We start from the raw sequence: 20,157 nt of genomic DNA on the forward strand, positions 1-20,157 counted from the left end.
ATTTAAGAATAGGCAATTTTAAACAGATGAGTTTTAAGGGTGGACTTAAAAAGAGAGAATGAGCTAATATTTCTGAGGTCCGGGGGTAGGGAATTCCAAAGTCGAGGGGCAGAGCAACTAAAGGCCCTCCCTCCCATTGTGATCAGACGAGCAGAGGGAACAGAGAGAGAAAGAGAAGATGAAGATCTGAGGCAGCGGGATGGGAGCTTCATCTGTAATAAGTCAGAGAGGTACGGTGGAGAGAGAGAATGAATAGCCTTGAATGTATACAGAATTATTTTAAAATGGATGCGAAATTTGACCGGGAGCCAGTGAAGTTGCTTCAGGATTGGGGAGATGTGGTGGGTAGAAGAAGTCCTAGTAATAATACGGGCAGCAGAGTTCTGGACACGTTGGAGCTTGTTGATAGATTTTTGTGTGAGGCCAAATAATAATGAGTTGCAGTAGTCAATTCTAGAGATAACAAGATTATGGATGAGAATGGCAGTGGCGTGAGGTGTGAGGAAGGGGCGGAGGCGATTAATGTTACGGAGTTGGAAATATGCTGCACGTGTAATATTATTGATATGTGAGTTAAAGGATAATGTGCTATCGAGAATGACACCCAAGCTTTTCACAGAGGGAGAGATAGGGACCAGCGAGTTATTGATGGTGAGAGAGAAATTGTTAATTCTGGATAGCAGTCGTTTAGTGCCAACCAGAAGAAGTTCCGATTTATTGCTGTTGAGTTTAAGAAAGTTGGAGGAGAACCAAGAATTAAGTTCAGCTAGACAGAGGATGAGGGAGGGTGGAGGAAGAGTAGAGTCAGGTTTGGTAGAGAGATAGAGCTGGGAAATACAGTTGCTTTAAAAGTAACAAATGTCAATTAAAGTCGATGCTTAGGAAGGATTCCAATATCAATGTCAAATGAATCACTAGAGTTGCTGTCACTTGGTATTTCTATCACTATGATGTTGGTTAGCCATCACCAGTTTGTCCGCCTGTATCTGGAAGTACCACAGGATCTTAGCTTGGTCATTCTCCACCACCCTAGGGGGACATTTTGCGCTTGGACTTGCAGGCCATACTCGGCACAGATGTCCCTGTATATTATGCCGGCCACTTGGTTATGGTGTTCATTCTATAACCTGCCTGCTAGCATCTTGTGTCTTGCCATTATGTGCTGGATTGTCTCGGGGGCATCTTTGCCTGGTGTGGTAGACCTCAGGCTCTATAGATCTTGTTCTTTGAGCTTGTTCTTGTGCTGCTATGATTAGTGCCTCTGTGTTGTCTTTCAGCTTTGTCCAGCCACTGGTAGGACTTCCTCAGATCAGCCACTTCTTCTATTTGCCAGCAGTAAATATAATGCTTCCAGCAGCTCAGGAGCAATGTTCCCTCTAATGTTTCACGTGTCTGAGCGAACACACTAACTCCCTGAGCGTCCCTTGGACCACTGTGAGCAACAGCAGACGTGTGCACTGTGGTCACGCCAGCATCCAATCCATCCAAGTTACATGTTTATTAAAGTAATCAAATTACAGCATTTATGTTAGACTACTTTTAATTAACTGCTTTAGCCCACTTACAATGAAAATTATAAAAATCTTGTTCCTGTCCTGTGCAGCATGTTAACACTATTGGAAGGAAAAATAATTTGAACTCCAATTTTGAAAACACAACTTTCTTTCTTTCTTTTATTAAATAAAGTTCTGACTGTATTCTGAGTCTGTGGTCTGGGAGAGAGTCTGTAACTCTGTCTGCAAAATACAGTAAATAATGACCAATGTTGGGATATTAATTATATAGTTACTTCTGCAAAAAAGTTACTGAGTTTTGCAAACAACAAAGTGTTTTGCAGCTGTTTACCTAAAAATGCAGCCAAGGTGTTTTTTAATAAACATTTCAAACTATTCACAGAACAATCAGCTGTTCTGCATCAAATCTGATGCCACACAAATTATTTGTGCCGCTCCAAAAAATAATTTCTGTCCACTATGAGATGAAGGAGAACAACAGCCTGATACCTGCAGGCCTGACAGCAGCAGATGTGTCACTGCTGTAACACCTGTAACACTCAGCAGGCGCCTCATTGTTCTGACACACACAACAACACTACACACTGACTACACTACACACTGACTACACACTGACTACACACTGACTACACACTAACTACACACTGACTACACACTAACTACACACTAACTACACACTAACTACACACTGACTACACACTAACTATACACTGACTACACACTAACTACACACTAACTACACACTGACTACACACTAACTACACACTGACTACACACTGACTACACACTGACTACACACTGACTACACACTAACTACACACTAACTACACACTAACTACACACTGACTACACACTGACTACACACTAACTACACACTGACTACACACTGACTACACACTAACTACACACTGACTACACACTGACTACACACTAACTACACACTAACTACACACTAACTATACACTAACTACACACTGACTACACACTAACTACACACTGACTACACACTAACTACACACTAACTACACACTAACTACACACTGACTACACACTAACTACACACTAACTACACACTGACTACACACTAACTACACACTGACTACACACTGACTACACACTAACTACACACTGACTACACACTGACTACACACTGACTACACACTAACTACACACTGACTACACACTAACTACACACTGACTACACACTGACTACACACTGACTACACACTAACTACACACTGACTACACACTAACTACACACTAACTACACACTGACTACACACTGACTACACACTAACTACACACTGACTACACACTAACTACACACTAACTACACACTGACTACACATTAACTACACACTAACTACACACTGACTACACACTAACTACACACTAACTACACACTGACTACACACTGACTACACACTAACTACACACTGACTACACACTAACTACACACTAACTACACACTGACTACACACTGACTACACACTGACTACACACTAACTACACACTGACTACACACTGACTACACACTAACTACACACTAACTACACACTAACTACACACTGACTACACACTAACTACACACTAACTACACACTGACTACACACTAACTACACACTGACTACACACTAACTACACACTAACTACACACTGACTACACACTGACTACACACTAACTACACACTGACTACACACTGACTACACACTAACTACACACTAACTACACACTGACTACACACTAACTACACACTGACTACACACTGACTACACACTAACTACACACTAACTACACACTGACTACACACTAACTACACACTAACTACACACTGACTACACACTAACTACACACTAACTACACACTGACTACACACTAACTACACACTAACTATACACTGACTACACACTAACTATACACTGACTACACACTAACTACACACTAACTATACACTAACTACACACTAACTACACACTGACTACACACTAACTACACACTAACTACACACTAACTACACACTGACTACACACTGACTACACACTAACTACACACTAACTACACACTAACTACACACTAACTACACACTAACTATACACTAACTACACACTAACTACACACTAACTACACACTAACTACACACTAACTATACACTGACTACACACTAACTATACACTAACTACACACTGACTACACACTAACTATACACTGACTACACACTAACTACACACTAACTATACACTAACTACACACTAACTACACACTGACTACACACTAACTACACACTAACTACACACTAACTACACACTGACTACACACTGACTACACACTAACTACACACTAACTATACACTAACTACACACTAACTACACAAGATTTGTGCTAAACGTCTCAAATCTCTCACATCTCAAACACGCCGTCACTCCTAAAACTTCCCCCGTCCTAAACAACTAAAGGCCATGTTGCCATATCATTCTTTGATTGGTCCACATGGTACATTTTTCCACCAATAGGAAAGGCTGGGAGTTTTGGTGTTTTTGCTCGCAGGCTTTCGAGCGTTTTCCTTATAAAACGCCGTTTTTACCGTTTCTTCCTGCAGTAAATATAAACAACGACAGTATTCAGGAAGAAAACCAAACATTGCAGATATTTTATCATAACTCTGGTTTTACGTGGCCGATCAACACAATTTAAAAACTGGTATAAAGTCCACACTTTGTCCGTCAGTTGTTCTGTCTGTCCTGCTCACATCTCCAATGGTTGTGCACGTTGTCATTAACGTGGCTTCACTCCACATCAGCCGCTTTGCTAAAACACCGGCACATAAGGACGCTGTCATAGCCTGTCAGCCACGTTGATTAGCTGCGTATATACGAATGTGAATCACATCATTGGCTGGACTTTGGGATAAGGTGGCATCGTTCTGATCCCATAATTGTTAAAGTTTGAATTTTAATTTCAATTCAAGTTAGATTTTTTGTGTGTGCGCAACGCAGATTTTCTGTGCGCAGAGACCGTACTAGCAGTGCGCAATTGTGCACACGCGCAGCTTAGAGGGAACATTGCTCCTGAGTCTACCCTGGGGTGCAGATGGACATTTTTAAATTCAAGTATTGAGTGGCCTTGGAAATTGGTACTTTCCAAAAAATAAATTTTGCAGGGATTCAGCCCATAGATAATTGCATTACATTCTAATTTTGCTGATACATTTGGTTCGAGTAGTTGCAAACTCAAGTCAGGTTGTAGACTATAGACTGCACTGCATCTACCTGTCATTAGCATAAGTACCACATTTAGTCACAATGTCAAAATCACAGGTGAAGTGAATAATCTTGATTATCTTGTCACAATGTTATGTTGTATATTGCTGAAGACCATGCACATCACCCAAGCATACTCAGTGACGGTGATCACTTGAACCTGTAAGGAAATACCACTCGCCACAAAGAAACATCCCAGGGTTTTGGCCTAGCTGGGTCCTGACCGCCCTCCCCCTAGGAGCCGACGCAGGAGCTCGCTGGGTGCCAGCCACCTCCAACCAAGGAAGAAATATTGGTGTGGGAGAGGACTGGGTCACAGCTGCCCTCACCCTGGACACAGTTGCAGGGACCCACCAGACACCAGCTGCTTTCACCTGAGAAACAGGCACGGGTACTGAGGAGGACTGGCTTACAATTGTCCTCACCTGGGGAGCCGGAAATGACTGAACACCAGCTGTTCCTACCTGAGGAACTGGTACAGGTGCGGGGAGGAGCTGCGTCCGAGCTGCCCAGGGATCAGGGATACAGACGGACAGGGAGAAAGTTCAAGCGGGACTTCAGATAAAAGCAAAGTCTCTTGCGAAACAGTTTTTAGATTCCCAGTCCATACATTCATGTCTGTGACTGATTTGAAGAGACAGAGAGAGCCCCTGGAACATGGAGGCACTAAAAACAAGAAACACTGGGACGGCACAGAGACAGAAAAAGACTAAAAACTATAACATGAGCACAAACGTGTAAAGAGAACCAAAACCATGGCTGACACAAAGCCAAAGAATATTAACAAAACTCAAACATGAACACTAGGTCACCAAACCCAGCACCATGACACAGTGTTGCCCGTATTTGTGCACATCCAACAGCATAGGTGACTTCACTATTATATAGTGATATAATTAGGATATAATGGTAAACTGCAATCTTTTCACCACCTCACATAGTTCAGCTGTCCAATTAAGCAATAATCATTAAAAAAATATCCATTTTGGATTCAGGTCAAGACTTAAAGTTCAGGCAGATGGCCTCATCAACAACAACTGTGGAGGAGAAAACCCAAAGCTTTAAACACATGATAATGTTGGCGTGGAGACTTTTGTGATCTCTTGAGAAAATCTGGTTAATTTGTCAATATAGTACCTATTTGCTGGTGTGATGACCACGAAGCCTCCTTAGCTATCGAGCTGCTTGGGCTGATAAAACTCCACTAAGAAAAGCCCGCTCTAGGAAGACTTCTGTTTCCACATTTCTTGCGGGTTCTGCTGTGTCTCTTGAGAGTAAAAGTATGCAAATTCTGGGTTTATTTCTATCTAGTTCAGTTCTAGTCCTAAACTCGATGACAGTTGTCTGGCCATTGTTATAACTTAACTTAAATTTTACTCTAAGTTTAGATTTATTATTGTTATATATGGACAGAGTTTTCAGGGTTTCTGAAATCATAACCCTTAACCCTTGTAAAGTTAACTTAGTTTGTTAAGTTAACAAGCCTTTCAATGCTGTTAGCAGCTGACCTCATGAACCCATCTTCCCTCTGATCTTCTTCACCTATAAAGGATCTGTGTGCAGTTGAGTGCCCATTCCTTTTGGCAACTAGGGCATTTTGTTCTGGGAGCTGTCAAATGCTGTTACAGTCAACATCAACACATCCCTCTAGACCAGTACACACACACACACACACACACACACACACACACACACACACACACACACACACACACACACACACACACACACACACACACCTTGCCCAGTTGTTTCACAGATGATGATGCAGGTCAACTGACATTAACCATAAATGTATAATAGATCCTGATAGTTTGCTTGGTCAACCTGATTATTCCTGCGATATCTTTTGAATGCTTGACAAAATGCTGCATCATGTATCAGGTCCTGGCGTCCTGGTGCAGCCACAACAACCTGGTGCTGAATGCCCAGAAGACAGTGGAGATTATTGTGGACTTCAGGAAGCACACAGCCCCACTCCCCCCCATCATCCTGACTGACACCCCCATCACCTCCGTCATTAAGAAAGCCCAGCAGAGGATGTACTTCCTGAGGCAGCTGAAGAAATTCAACCTGCCAACATGGACGATGATGCAATTCTACACTGCAATCATCGAGTCCATCCTCACCTCCTCCATCACCGTGTGGTACGCTGGAGCCACTATCAGGGACAAACAGAGACTGCAGCGTGTTGTGCGCTCTGCTGAGAAGGTGATTGGCTGCAGACTCCCATCTCTGCAGGACCTGTACACCTCCAGGACTCTGCGGCGTGCAGCTCGGATCTCAGCTGACCCTTCTCACCCTGGACACAGTCTGTTTGACCTGCTCCCCTCAGGCAGGAGGCTCCGGTCCATTCGCACCAGAACCTCTCGCCATAAGAACAGTTTCTTCCCCTCTGCTGTTGGACACATGAACAATAACCGTATGACTGTTCCCACCACTAACACATGACCCTACGCTGTGTTCACTGCATCATTCCATGTTTGGCACTGATCACCACCTGCACTCATGTATATATCATGTATATATCTATCTACTTAGCACTTTTAATTCTTATTTTTATGTCTATTTAAGCGTTATATGACAGCATGTTTGCACTGAAGCACCGCAGCAATTTCCTAATGTTGTAAAGCTGCTCAACATTTGGCAATAAAACCCTTTCTGATTCTGATTTCTGAGGTCATGTATCACGTTGTCCAACTGGCATTTCATTGTAAGGTGAGCTCTAAGAAACTTGACAGAATTAAGAGGTGACCATGCTCATCACCTTGTTCACCCCACAGTTTACCACATGACTCAAGATTTTTTAAGACTCTGGTATTTTAATGTCAGTCTTATTTTTATAATAAAGAAGCAGACGTGACGCATTTAGCAGCTAAAAACACAGACCCGGCCAGATGGCAGATTTGAACCCAGCACTGTGTAGTTGTGAGCTGGCAGTGCTAACCACTGCATGACTGTACCAAGGGCTCAACAAGATCTTAATATTGGCTTTTATAGATGTGGTCAGACCAGCAGCCATGAGAGGGTAACATTAAGTAAGCTGGACATTAAAGTACGGTACTGAGTCCATCAGCTGGTGGTCCCACAGGCCACAGCTACATGCGTAACTTGTGTTACAGCATTTAGTTATTTGTGTTCATCACAGTTTGAGTAGAAAACCCATCAAATGAAGTGTTCAGGGAGCACAGTGCAGACATAATGTAACAATTTCAGAGACTGTAAAACTTTCTAAATAGAGAGATACTCGAGATACTGGAAGCAATAATAAAAAAGTGGACTGGTGGCTTCCCTTAGCCAAATTAGTATAAGGCACAGTTCATCCTGTATTTAGTGCCCAGAACACCACTGTTCTTTGCACAGCTGCATTTCTGTTGAGGGTTTATAAACAGCGCTCTAGCCTTCCACATTCCAGGACCGATTGGGGCGATCGGAGCACATTCTTGACTTCCAGGCAGATATTGCTTTGGTCTCTCGAGATCTGTGTTCGGCTGCTAGTCTATTCATTACACCGCTACCATTTTCCCACGCTGTCCATCTCAATACTGTCATCGTTACTCTAGTCCAATCATCTTCCTGCCTTCTTCTTTGAGTCACAGCCTCCGTTCTGCATGGTTTAAATCTGTGCTCTCTCTTATTCTCCTTTGAGATTCACATTTGTGTTTAGAGAGCAGTACTAAGAACACGTGTGTACATATGTGCACACATGTGCACACATGTCTCACTTCATGCGTGCTCCTCCCTTACTCTCTTGTGTCCCTTTTGTCCTATTATTTGTTGCGATTTAGTGTCTGTGAGCACAAGCAGAGGTTTTTGCTTGGGAAGTAACTGTGACCTTGTTTTCAGAGGCTTCTCTAACATTTATTGGTTGTGAAATATGTCAAACTTTTCTCCCCTACCTGAAGTTAAACAGCTGAGAGCATCTTGAGCACAGAAAAAGCTGCATTGAGGATTTTGAACTAAGCATTGTCACTGCTGAGGATTAGTGGATACAGGAGATGTGTGGACACGGATCCTTATTCACTACGCTGCTGTTTCCAGTTTAAACGCCTTCATCAGAGCAAGCACTTCGATTATACTTTGTTCCTCACTGTTTTTTGAAAAGCAAGAGTTAACAGAACTAATCCAGTAAATGCACTGTTATCTGTAAGTTTGGTATAGTAATCTGTCTTTATATTTATTATATGGGGGAAAGTCCTGTCAGCCCTGTGCTGAGAGTGCTGTGGTCGTTCGTCCATCCTGTTCTAATAAACCCAATTTTTTTTTCTTCCAAATCTCTTTATTTGGTTTTCAAGTTTTCTTTATCATAAAGGCGACAAAGATTCAAATATAAATGATTACATAGATACAGTAAAAATTAAGCAAAGAAAAAACAAAACAAAACAACGAAAAAAAGTTGGACAGAGGATGTTATTTATCGAACTACCAATGAGGCTCAATTCAATTCAATTTCTTTATTGTCCCACAAGGGGAAATTAGTTCAGCAGCAGGATAAAAATAAACAGAACAATACTATAAAATAATAATAACAATAATAATGATAGAAAGTTCAAGGACAATTATTTGCCATTAAGGAGACAAGTAGGGATAAAAGAGACCTGGAGTCTTTTAGTCCTCCTCGGAGGTACTCTAAAACGGCAGCCGGAAGGCAACAACTCAAACTCACTGTGAAGTGGATGGTTCACACAATTAACAATAGAATGAGCCTTTTTAAGCACATTTCTATTGTAAATGGCCAAAAGTCCATCTTGCCAGCGCCCTGAAATTTTGCTAGCAGTTTTTACCAGAAGTCCCAACCGATTCTTATTCTTCACCGTCAGGTTACCAAACCAGGCAGCGATACAAAAGGACATCACAGATTCGATAAAACTTCTATAAAACAAGGACAACATCTCAGATGAGACGTTAAAAGATCTCATTTTCCTTAAAAAGAACAGTCTTTGTTGAACTTTTTTAGTAGTGGCATCAGCATGAGATTCAAAACACAGTTTATGGTCAAGTACCACACCTAGATATTTATAACTCTCAACGATTCCAATATCGGCAGTTTTAATGATAGTGGGTGATGAGCTATAAGAGGACTTCCTAAAATCAATAATCATGTCTTTAGTTTTTGACACATTAAGTGAAAGGAAGGACTCATCACACCAATTCACAAAATCATCTACAACCTGTCCATGGCCTGACTCGCCCCCACTAGAAGACTGACGATCACTGTGTCGTCAGCAAACTTCAGGATGTGTCTGTTCGTGAAATTGCTGCCACACTCATTTGTGTACAGAATGAACAGAAGGGGAGAGAGGCAACAACCCTGGGGTGATCCAGTGATCATTTATATCTGCACTGTGTTGAAGAGATCTATAAAAGGTTGCCAGGTTGAATGGAATTCCTCCAACCTCCCCCTTAATAGGAGTTTAATTCTTTCCAGCTGCAAATGTCTCAATACATCTTGTAAGGCTGATGTGGTAGGAGGCACCTTTTGTTTCCAATTTAGTAGAATTAAACGGCGTGCCAGCAGCGTCACAAAATGTATCACATTATTTTGGGTGGCTGACAGGTTTACAACAACCGGCTTCACTCCAAATAAAGCACAGATTGGGTCTGGCTTAAGTGGTTTTTTAGAATTTTAGACAAGATATGAAAGACATTATTCCAGTATGCTGCTATACAGGGACAATTCCAAAACACATGCGCCAGTGAAGCAGGTTGCTGTTTACATCTTTCGCAGGACGAGTTTACATCGGGGAACATTTTTGACAGTTTCAACTTTGATAAATGGAGTCTATGTAGCACTTTAAACTGTAAGAGTCCATGACGAATGCAAACAGAGGAAGAGTTTACATTTTCCTGGGCTTTTGTCCATTGACTGTCTGTGATTCTCGTACCCAGGTCACACTGCCAGGCCTCTCTCAGATAGTCAAGTGTGGTAGTTCCATCCAGTTGTGACAATGCATTGTGAACTTCTGTTATTAGTCCTTTTTTTTTTTTTTTTTTTTTTTTGGCCTGTCCCGTTTGGCTCTTTTGCATCAGAATTGTTGTCTAAAGGCAAAGAAAGATGCCCAACGGATTTACTTTACCAAATTGACCATCCCAGCCTTGCCGTAATGGTCCATTTGATTCACCTTTTATTGTTTATTTTATTTTCACTTGCTGAATACGGGACAGACTTGACTGGGGGAAAGAAGGGGAGAAAGAAAGAGGGAAAGAGAAACAGCTGAGAAGAGGAACGGGGGAACAAGCAGGAAAAAGAAAAAAGAAAAAAAAAGAAAAAAAAGCATATATCGATCACCTGGATGACCTGTTGAGAAAGAAAAAAGAAAACAAGCAGAAGAGAACAAGAGTAATAGAATAAACAACATCACAATGATATATGGGAATATGACAGTAAATACTAAATATTAAACATCATTGTGCAGCACATAAGATCAACAGAACACAGTGTGCTTTGAGGTAGGAGCCAAAAAGGGTGTAGTTTGTGGGTGTGATCACCCGTGTGTGCACCTGTGAACATGGACGCGCTTGTTTTTTTAAAAGGTTCCTTCATCTAATGATCTGCTAGAGGGTGTGGGGGGGCCACAGCCCCGTCCTCCAGGGCATGAAGCAGGTATGGAGGAGATCAAAACTCCAGACATCCAGAGGCCCCCAGAACACAAGAGACCAAGGAAGACCAACAGAGGGGCAGCCGCGCCACTGTCCCAGAAAGAGCTGAGGAGAGTCCCAGATGAGGGCTCACTCAGCAGCCACGGAGTCCTTTCTTGAGTGGATCAAACTGGAATAAGTTATCTAAGGCAGAGTCTGGGGGCCGATCTGGAAAAGATAGAAAAAGCCTCCTTACAAAGCTTCTGATCTGTAAGTATTTGAAAAAGTCATTACTGTGCAAGTCAAATTTTTCTTGCAGTTGCCGGAATGTGGGAAAAACCTTGTTGATGAATAAATCCTTTGAGTGCAGCCCTCTGTGGTTCCATTGGAGAAATGAGATGTTTGAAAGTGATGGTGTGAATGTTGCGTTATTCATGAGTGGAGTTAGTATGGAGGCTTCCTTCCACCCGTAATGTTTCCTTATCTGTGTCCAGATTTTAATTGTATGAGAGACTACAGGATTTTTAAAGTCATGTTTGGGGATAGGGAGAGCTGAATAGATCATAGCCTCTAATGAGGAGGGTAACAGCTTTCATTCTCCATCGTTGTCCAGTCGGCCCCCTTAGTGCGCAACCAAAACGACATGGAACGAACATTACATGACCAATAATACAGACGGAAGCATGGTAACCCCATCCCTCCCTGACCTGTCGGTCTCTGCAGGTAGCCTTTCTTGATTCTGGGATTCTTTCTGTTCCATATGAAACAGGATATTTCTCGTCTAATTTAAGGCTTTATTAATCACAATAGGGATACACTGAAATAAAAATCAGAATTTGGGAAGAATATTCATTCTAACAATGTTTATCCTCCCTGCTAGTGGAATCGGTAGATTAATCCATTTGTCTGTTATTTTTGGTTTCATCATATAAAATAGAAAGATTATGTTTGAATAAACCATAATAATCCTGAGTGATATTTATCCCAAGACATTGGAACTGATTAGAAACCCGAAATGGTAAAGTATTGAAACAACTTGGGTTACCTATTGCTTTAGAGTTGACTGGGAACACACTTTTAGATCAATTCAATTTGTATCCTGACACTTCTCCAAAGTTCTGCAAAATTTCCATGATGACTGGGGCTGATTTTGCAGGGTTAGAGATATACAGTAGTAAATCATCTGCATAAAGCGAGACTTTATGTTCTGCTTTTCCCCTTCTGATCCCCGTGTATTCGTCTGTTGAGCGCAGTAGAAGAGCTAAAGGTTCAATAACGAATGCAAAAAGCATTAGAGAGAGATAGATAGATGCGCAGAAGTAACGAGCCTGTTTTGAAAATGTAAAGTGTACAAAGTAAAGGTACTTGTTCACAAACTTAGGCAGTAAAAGTAAAAAGTAGTCAGAAAAAAAAACTTCAGTAAGGTACAGATACCCGAATTTTGTACTTAAGTACAGTAACAAAATATTTGATGCTTCCCACGTCTGCCTAAATGCACTTGTGACCACCTGATTAGATATTTGTGTTAAGGAGTACGTGAGCAAGTGTACCTGAAACAGTGGCCAGTGAGTGTATTTTAGCCATTAGGCCATTTAAAATGTATTGTTGCCATTTCGGTCTTAATATTTCTAGTATAAACCTTCTTAATTTAAGAGAAACCATCGAGTTCAGAGTATTTTCATATCTACATTTTACCTTACGCTATGGAGAGTATTTGACTCTTTTCTTTCCCAGCTGTGATACAACAACAACATTTCAATGGAAGCCAGTAGAGGAATCTACAAACGCATCAGGGTATGTGACAGTTTTTGTTTTTACTGCATTTGAACAGTTTAAAGAATTTGATGTACACTCAACAAAAATATAAACGCAACACCTTTGTTACTGCTCCCATTCCCCATGGGATGGACGTAGAGACCTAAAATTCATTCCAGATACACAATATAACCATCCCTCCCAAACAGTGGTCACAAATCAGTCCAAATGTGTGGTAGTGGGCACATCTGCCATATTGAGATAATCCATCCCACCTCACAGGTGTGCCACATCAGGATGCTGATCTGACATCATGAGTAGTGCACAGGTGTACCTCAGACTGCCCACAACAAAAGGCCACCCTGGAATGTGCAGTTTTTTGCGCTATTGGGGGTCTGGGGACCCAGAACCGGTCAGTATCTGGTGTGACCACCATTTGCCTCATGCAGTGCAACACATCGTCGCATGGAGTCCATCAGATTGTCAATTGTGGCCTGTGGAATGTTGGTCCACTCCACTTCAATGGCTGTGCGAGGTTGTTGGATATTCGTGGGAACTGGTACACGCTGTCGTATACGCCGGTCAAGCACATCCCGAACATGCTCAATGGGTGACATGTCCGGTGAGTATGCTGGCCATGCAAGAACTGGGACATTCTCAGCTGCCATCTGCCCTGAACAATGTGAACCATGATTCATCCGTGAAGCGCACACCTCTCCAACGTGCCAGACGCCATCGAATGTGAGCATTTGCCCACACAAGTCTGTTACGGCGACGAGCTGGAGTCAGGTCAAGACCCCGATGAGGACGACGGGCATGCAGTTGAGCGTCCCTGAGACGGTTTCTGACAGTTTGTGCAGAAATTGTTTGGTTGTGCAAACCAATTGTTCCAGCAGCTGTCTGGGTGGCTGGTCTCAGACGATCTTGGAGGTGAACCTGCTGGATGTGGAGGTCCTGGGCTGGTGTGGTTACACGAGGTCTGCGGTTGTGAGGCCGGTTGGATGTGCTGCCATATTCTCTGAAACGCCTGTGGAGACGGCTTATGGTTGAGAAATGAACATTCAATGCACGGGCGACAGATCTGGTTGACATTCCTGCTGTCAGCATGCCAATTGCACGCTCCCTCATTGCTTGTGGCATCTGTGGCATTTTGCTGTGAGACAAAACTGCACATTCCAGGGTGGCCTTTTGTTGTGGGCAGTCTGAGGTACACCTGTGCACTACTCATGATGTCAGATCAGCATCCTGATGTGGCACACCTGTGAGGTGGGATGGATTATCTCAATATGGCAGATGTGCCCACTACCACACATTTGGACTGATTTGTGACCACTGTTTGGGAGGGATGGTTATATTGTGTATCTGGAATGAATTTTAGGTCTCTACAACCATCCCATGGGGAATGGGAGCAGTAACAAAGGTGTTGCGTTTATATTTTTGTTGAGTGTATTTTAAAAGCTGACAAAGTCAGAATCGACTCAAGTAACAATGAGTAGCTTCTTATTTCTTTGACAGGTGTTGTTCAACACACCCATTTACAACACGACTGTGACGACATGCTGGGGTCCACCGGGTTACAGGGCTTAGGTAAGACCCAGATCCTTAAAGAGAAGCAGCAGGAAGCACAAACCTCCAAACTGCACAGGAAGTGGTGATAGAGGTAGTTCCCAGCAGGGCTTCTGGGAGCTTCCCCCTCGCCCTCTCTTGAACATGGCCTCCCAGAGTGTGAGCATACTCTCCAAGGCCACTTTGGATAGAGCCTCCAAAAATGTTACAGCTATGGAAAGCCAGGCCATCTTCACCTGCTCCATCAGAGATGAAATCAGAGAGAAATATCCACAACAAATTCTACTCAACAACAGCAGCACTGGTGCAAACTTCCACCAGTTGAACAACCTCTTTCATTTTATGTACTTTCTTTAAAATGTACATAAAAGGTTCTTTTGTCATTAGTCAGTTTTTCTATAGGCAGAAAACATTTGAATGAATATTAAAAGCTCATATTCTTTAAATCACTGGAATAGTGGAATTGTGTATTTTAAATGTCTAAACTCAACAATCTTAAATGACAAACCAGAAAGTCTGTGAAGGTTCTCAGTCATCCAGGTCATCGTAGTCAAAGGAGCTTGCAAAGAAAAGCGTCTGGACTTCTTTAAGTTGCTTGAAGACGTTTCACCTCTCATCCGAGAAGCTTCTTCAGTTCTAAGGTCAAATGGTGGAGAGTCCCAGATATAAACCTAGTGGGAGTTTCCCCCCACAGAGGGACAAAGAACCCCCTGATGATCCTCTAATCACCTGAGCCAAGGTGTGAAACTGGGTGTGGGTCACAATCAGCCAGAGTTTCAGGTGAGCTCATTGTGAAACCTGGCCCCACCTTATCATGCGAATTCCTGAGGTCAGATGGTCCAGGATGTGAGTGGGCGTTAAGGCGTCTGGGAAGGGATCTCAAAACTGGATTATAGATGGCAGAGAGTTGGTGTCGTAAACCCCGCCTCTGTTCAAAGATGGTCGCTCACAGTGGACATAGATGCTTCTTTCACTCCTCTTTCAAACCATCTGTCCTCTCTGTCCAAAATGTGAACATTGGCATAGTTAACATCTTTTGTGAGGTCGCATCTGTTTCAAAGAACAATTCTAGAAAGATTAATGGCTTAAGCAGTGAGAGGCGAAAAACTAATATATCCATAAGTGATGGGGTAACATTCTGCATTCAAGTTGTTCTAACTGCTAAAAGTATTTGCTAGTTTTTGCCTGTCACATATATTTGATATTTACAAAATGTGAACATTGGCATCCTCAAAAGAGTGTCCTTTATCCTTAAGATGCAGATGGACTGCTGAGTCTTGTCCTGTGGAGGTGGCTCTTCTGTGTTGTGCCATGCGCTTGTGAAGTGGCTGTTTGGTCTCTCAAATGTAGAGGTCTGGGCATTCCTCGCTGCACTGTACAGCATACACCACATTGTTAAGTCTGTGTTTTGGAGTTTTGTCTTTCGGGTGAACCAGTTTGTGTCTGAGTGTGTTGCTGGGTCTGAAATGTACCGGGATGTCATGCTTGGAGAAAACTCTCCTGAGTTTCTCTGATACACCGGCTACATAGGGGATGACAATGTTGTTGCGTCTGTCCTTCTTATCCTCCCTCGCTGGTGTCTGGTCTTCTTTTCTGTGCATCTTTGCTGACTTTAAGAACGCCCATTTAGGATAGCCGCACGTTTTGAGTGCTTCCTTTACATGTGTGTGTTCCTTCTTTTTTCCTTCAGGCTTAGAGGGAACATGTTCTGCCCGGTGGTGTAGGGTCCTAATTACTAATGGTAAAGGCGGTGATATGTAAGGCGGTCAATGACTTTGTCCTTTTCAAAGTCTTGAAGGCAAGCTATAACTTTCTTTTTGTAGCTGCTTGTGGGGTCTTGCTTTAGGGCTTCGTAGGTATTGTTGTCACTGAGGAGAGTAGTTATCTTTGTGTGGTAATCTGTAGTGTTTAGGACCACGGTGCATCTTCCCTTATCAGCTGGTAAAACAGTGATGTTGTGGTCTTTGCTCAGGGAAGCGACAGCCTTCTTTTCTTGTATTGTGAGGTTGGACGGAGGGACTTTGGCACTGGAGAGGGTGGCTGAGACTTTCATCCTGATTTGCTCTGCTTCTGTCTGTGATAATTTATTAATCCGTATGGCGGTTTCTGTGGCTGTGATGAGGTCCACTATGGGCAACTGTTGTGGAGAAATGGCAAAATTGAGTCCTTTGGCTAATACTCTCTTTTCAGGTTCAGTGAGATTCCGGTCTGAAAAGTTCTTCACCCATTTCTCCTGACTGGCATCAGGTGTGTTTTCTTCTCTGGGTTGTGTAGGTTCAGAATGAGGAGTGTGTGTTTTTGAAAGCAAGGTGTGGAATTTCCTGCGTTGTCTTTCTTTTCCTTTAGAGTGTTGGGCCCGCTGAGCCTTGTCCACAAACTTGTAAACCTCTTCTAAGATTGGAGAGGGTAGAAGGATTTCCAGTTCCTGCAGGGTCTGGCTGATCTTGATCTGGAGGGCATCTATAGTGAAATGGACCTGTCTTAGCCTTTCACTTAAAAGGTGATTTTGTGCTCTCTGTAGAATCAAGTCTGCTCTGTATCCCCTGACAGTGGATCCAAGGCGCAGGCTCTTAGGAACAACTCTGCTTTGTCTGCATCTTAGGTTGAAACAGAGATGGTTCCTATAATCCGCTAGTTTCCTTGATTCCCTTTCATAGTCCCGCACCAGTTGAAGGGTGTTCCTCCCAAAATGTACGGCAATATGATCATTGACCGCCTTACATATCACCGCCTTTACCCAGGGGATGCCATACCCTGCATTTACGGACTTCCTAAAATCCACAAGGAAGCTGTCCCACTCAGACCCATAGTCAGTAGCATAAACTCAGCCACTTATAACATTGCTAAACACCTTGCTACCATCCTTGCTCCTCTCGTGGGGAACACCCCACACCACATCAAGAACTCCACCGACTTCACCGACAAGGTCCAGAAACTTCCCCTGGATCCAGATGAAACCATGGTGTCCTTTGATGTAGTCTCTCTCTTCACTTGCATACCCACCACGGAGGCCGTGGAGACTGTCAGAAAACGACTACAAGAAGACAGCTCCTTGGAGGACAGGACCAACTTCACACCCGATCAGATCTGCACACTGTTAGACCTCTGCCTCACCACTACATACTTCAAATACAACGAAGGCTTCTACAGACAAAAACATGGCTGTGCCATGGGCTCCCCGTGTCACCTATTGTAGCCAACCTTTACATGGGGGAAGTGGAAAGGAAGGCTCTTGGCTCTTTCAAAGGAAGAGTACCCAGCCACTGGTACAGATATGTGGACGACACCTGGGTCAAAATCAAGACACAAGAAGTGGAATCCTTCACTGCGCACATCAACGCTGTGGATAAAAACATCAAGTTCACCAGGAATGCGCTGTGCACATTGAAGAGAACGGCAACCTCAACATCGAAGTTTACCGGAAGCCCACACACACGGACCAGTACCTCCTCTTTGACTCCCATCACCCTTTGGAACACAAACTTGGAGTAATCAGGACCCTACACCACCGGGCAGAACATGTTCCCTCTAAGCCTGAAGGGAAAAAGAAGGAACACACACATGTAAAGGAAGCACTCAAAACGTGCGGCTATCCTAAATGGGCGTTCTTAAAGTCAGCAAAGATGCACAGAAAAGAAGATCAGACACCAGCGAGGGAGGATAAGAAGGACAGACGCAACAACATTGTCATCCCCTATGTAGCCGGTGTATCAGAAAAATGACATCCTGGTGCATTTCAGACCCAGCAAATTATGAGAAAAATACAAGCACACATGTCTAAAGGAAGAAGAATCTAATGTTGGCTGAATGGTTTTCTGCTGACTTCAGTCCTGACGTTCTTGTGAATGTAACAGACATCATGCTTGTGTTAAACTCAGGTTTGCTCTCATATTTAATTTCTAAACACATTTAGATGAATAAATTTACCAAGTCAAAAAACGTACAAACTGTACGACTTACAGAAAATCTTCATGTTTGACTGCATGAAGACCATGCTGTAATTTGATTAAGGTATTTTTAAAATCTTCAATATTAACAAAATGAAAAGAGAGAGTAAGACATGGTTTCATCTTTCAAAGTATTTGACTCAGGTAATAAACATGTCAAGTGTGGACATGAGGACACACAATGCCCTGTTATGCACGGTCTTGGTAACATGGCACATGTCCCAACTATGTTCTGGAACGGCGTTCAAAGCACGTGGTTATTGATTGGTCTCATTTATTATCTGCTGGGTTTGATTAAGGCCACAAATCTATTAAAGACACAAGCAGGACTTCTGACCTATTGAGATATCTATGAATCTTGCTGTTTATTGTCTCTCTCTCACTCACACACACACACACACACACACACACACACACACACACACACACACACACACACACACACACACACACACACACACTCTTACTTCAGCTCCTCTATGACAGTGTCTTTCCTCACTGTAGGGTATAAGCACATATAAAACAGGAGTTTGTCAGCGCTCTGTGTGCGGGCAGGCGGAGAGGAGGATCCAAACGCAGGACTCGAACACTGAATTGTAGTGATGGCCCGCTTGAAGCTGACGCTCCGGAGCGTGTGTCGAAAAAAACAACACACTGGTTCAGAAGCACTGTGTCGAGGCTTGCTTCGTTTGGCAAAAGTCACGTGACCAGTGACGTCCGAAGCTTCATTACGCACATAACTGCTTCGGTACCTGATTCAAACGGATATAAGGAAGTGAATCATCCACGGGATTCGTGGAGTGTGTTGATGGTGACAGATAGCGACGAGGTGATCATTCCACTGACAGATATGGAGCCAGCGAGGAAGAGAGGACGTTCTGGCGTGTGGAAATATTTTGAGTTGATTTTGCTCAATTTATTTTATCTGCCGAAGTGAAAAACTTGAAATGTCCAAAATCATGTTTTCATAATGTAAATATCATTACAGCATATGACTTCAGGAACACTTCCATGTGAATTAAAGCTAATGAAGACTACAACAATGTATTTGACACTATACGTACATGACATTGCTACAGTTTAGAAAATCATTTTGTTTATTGTTTTTAGGTGATAGTCTGCAGGACCCAGGAATACCTGCATATCTACCAACTTGCAGTGTACTTCCTGCACTCCACAGCCTCTTCTGTTCCATGCAAGTGGATTTTCTCCAGGGCAGGAGAAACTATTTCTAAGAAAAGAAACAGACTCAGCCAGCGCACAGTAACACTAATCCTCTTTTTAAATGTAAATAACAAAAGGGCTACCTTACATAGATCATGTTTTTACTTTGCAAGTTCTTGATTAGGGGTGGGTTTTGATTATCGCCTTTCTGATTACAATCCATGCTAAATTGAATAAAGTGATATTGATTCATTAAAATCCCGTGTCGATTTGTAAATTAACGTTATCATGCCTGAAACGCCAGCATCTCAGGTTAAACCTCACAACATGTCGTCAAACACCATGCAGCTAAAACAGTAACTGGGAGCAGGTTT

General features: G+C 42.8%; 1 long non-coding RNA gene across 1 annotated transcript; it reads right to left on the reverse strand.

Moving 5' to 3' along the window:
* Positions 1 to 14,624: 14,624 nt before the first annotated feature.
* On the reverse strand, positions 14,625 to 19,439 carry LOC308384768. The gene is made up of 3 exons (XR_013969393.1): positions 19,087 to 19,439; positions 15,181 to 15,671; positions 14,625 to 14,908 (listed from the first exon to the last, which is right to left on the reverse strand). It is a non-coding gene; the product is annotated as an uncharacterized lncRNA (long non-coding RNA).
* Positions 19,440 to 20,157: the final 718 nt, after the last annotated feature.

Source organism: Rhamphochromis sp. 'chilingali' (assembly GCF_963969265.1).
Source record: "Rhamphochromis sp. 'chilingali' genome assembly, chromosome: 17".
In the NCBI taxonomy this organism is placed as follows: Eukaryota; Metazoa; Chordata; class Actinopteri; order Cichliformes; family Cichlidae; genus Rhamphochromis; species Rhamphochromis sp. 'chilingali'.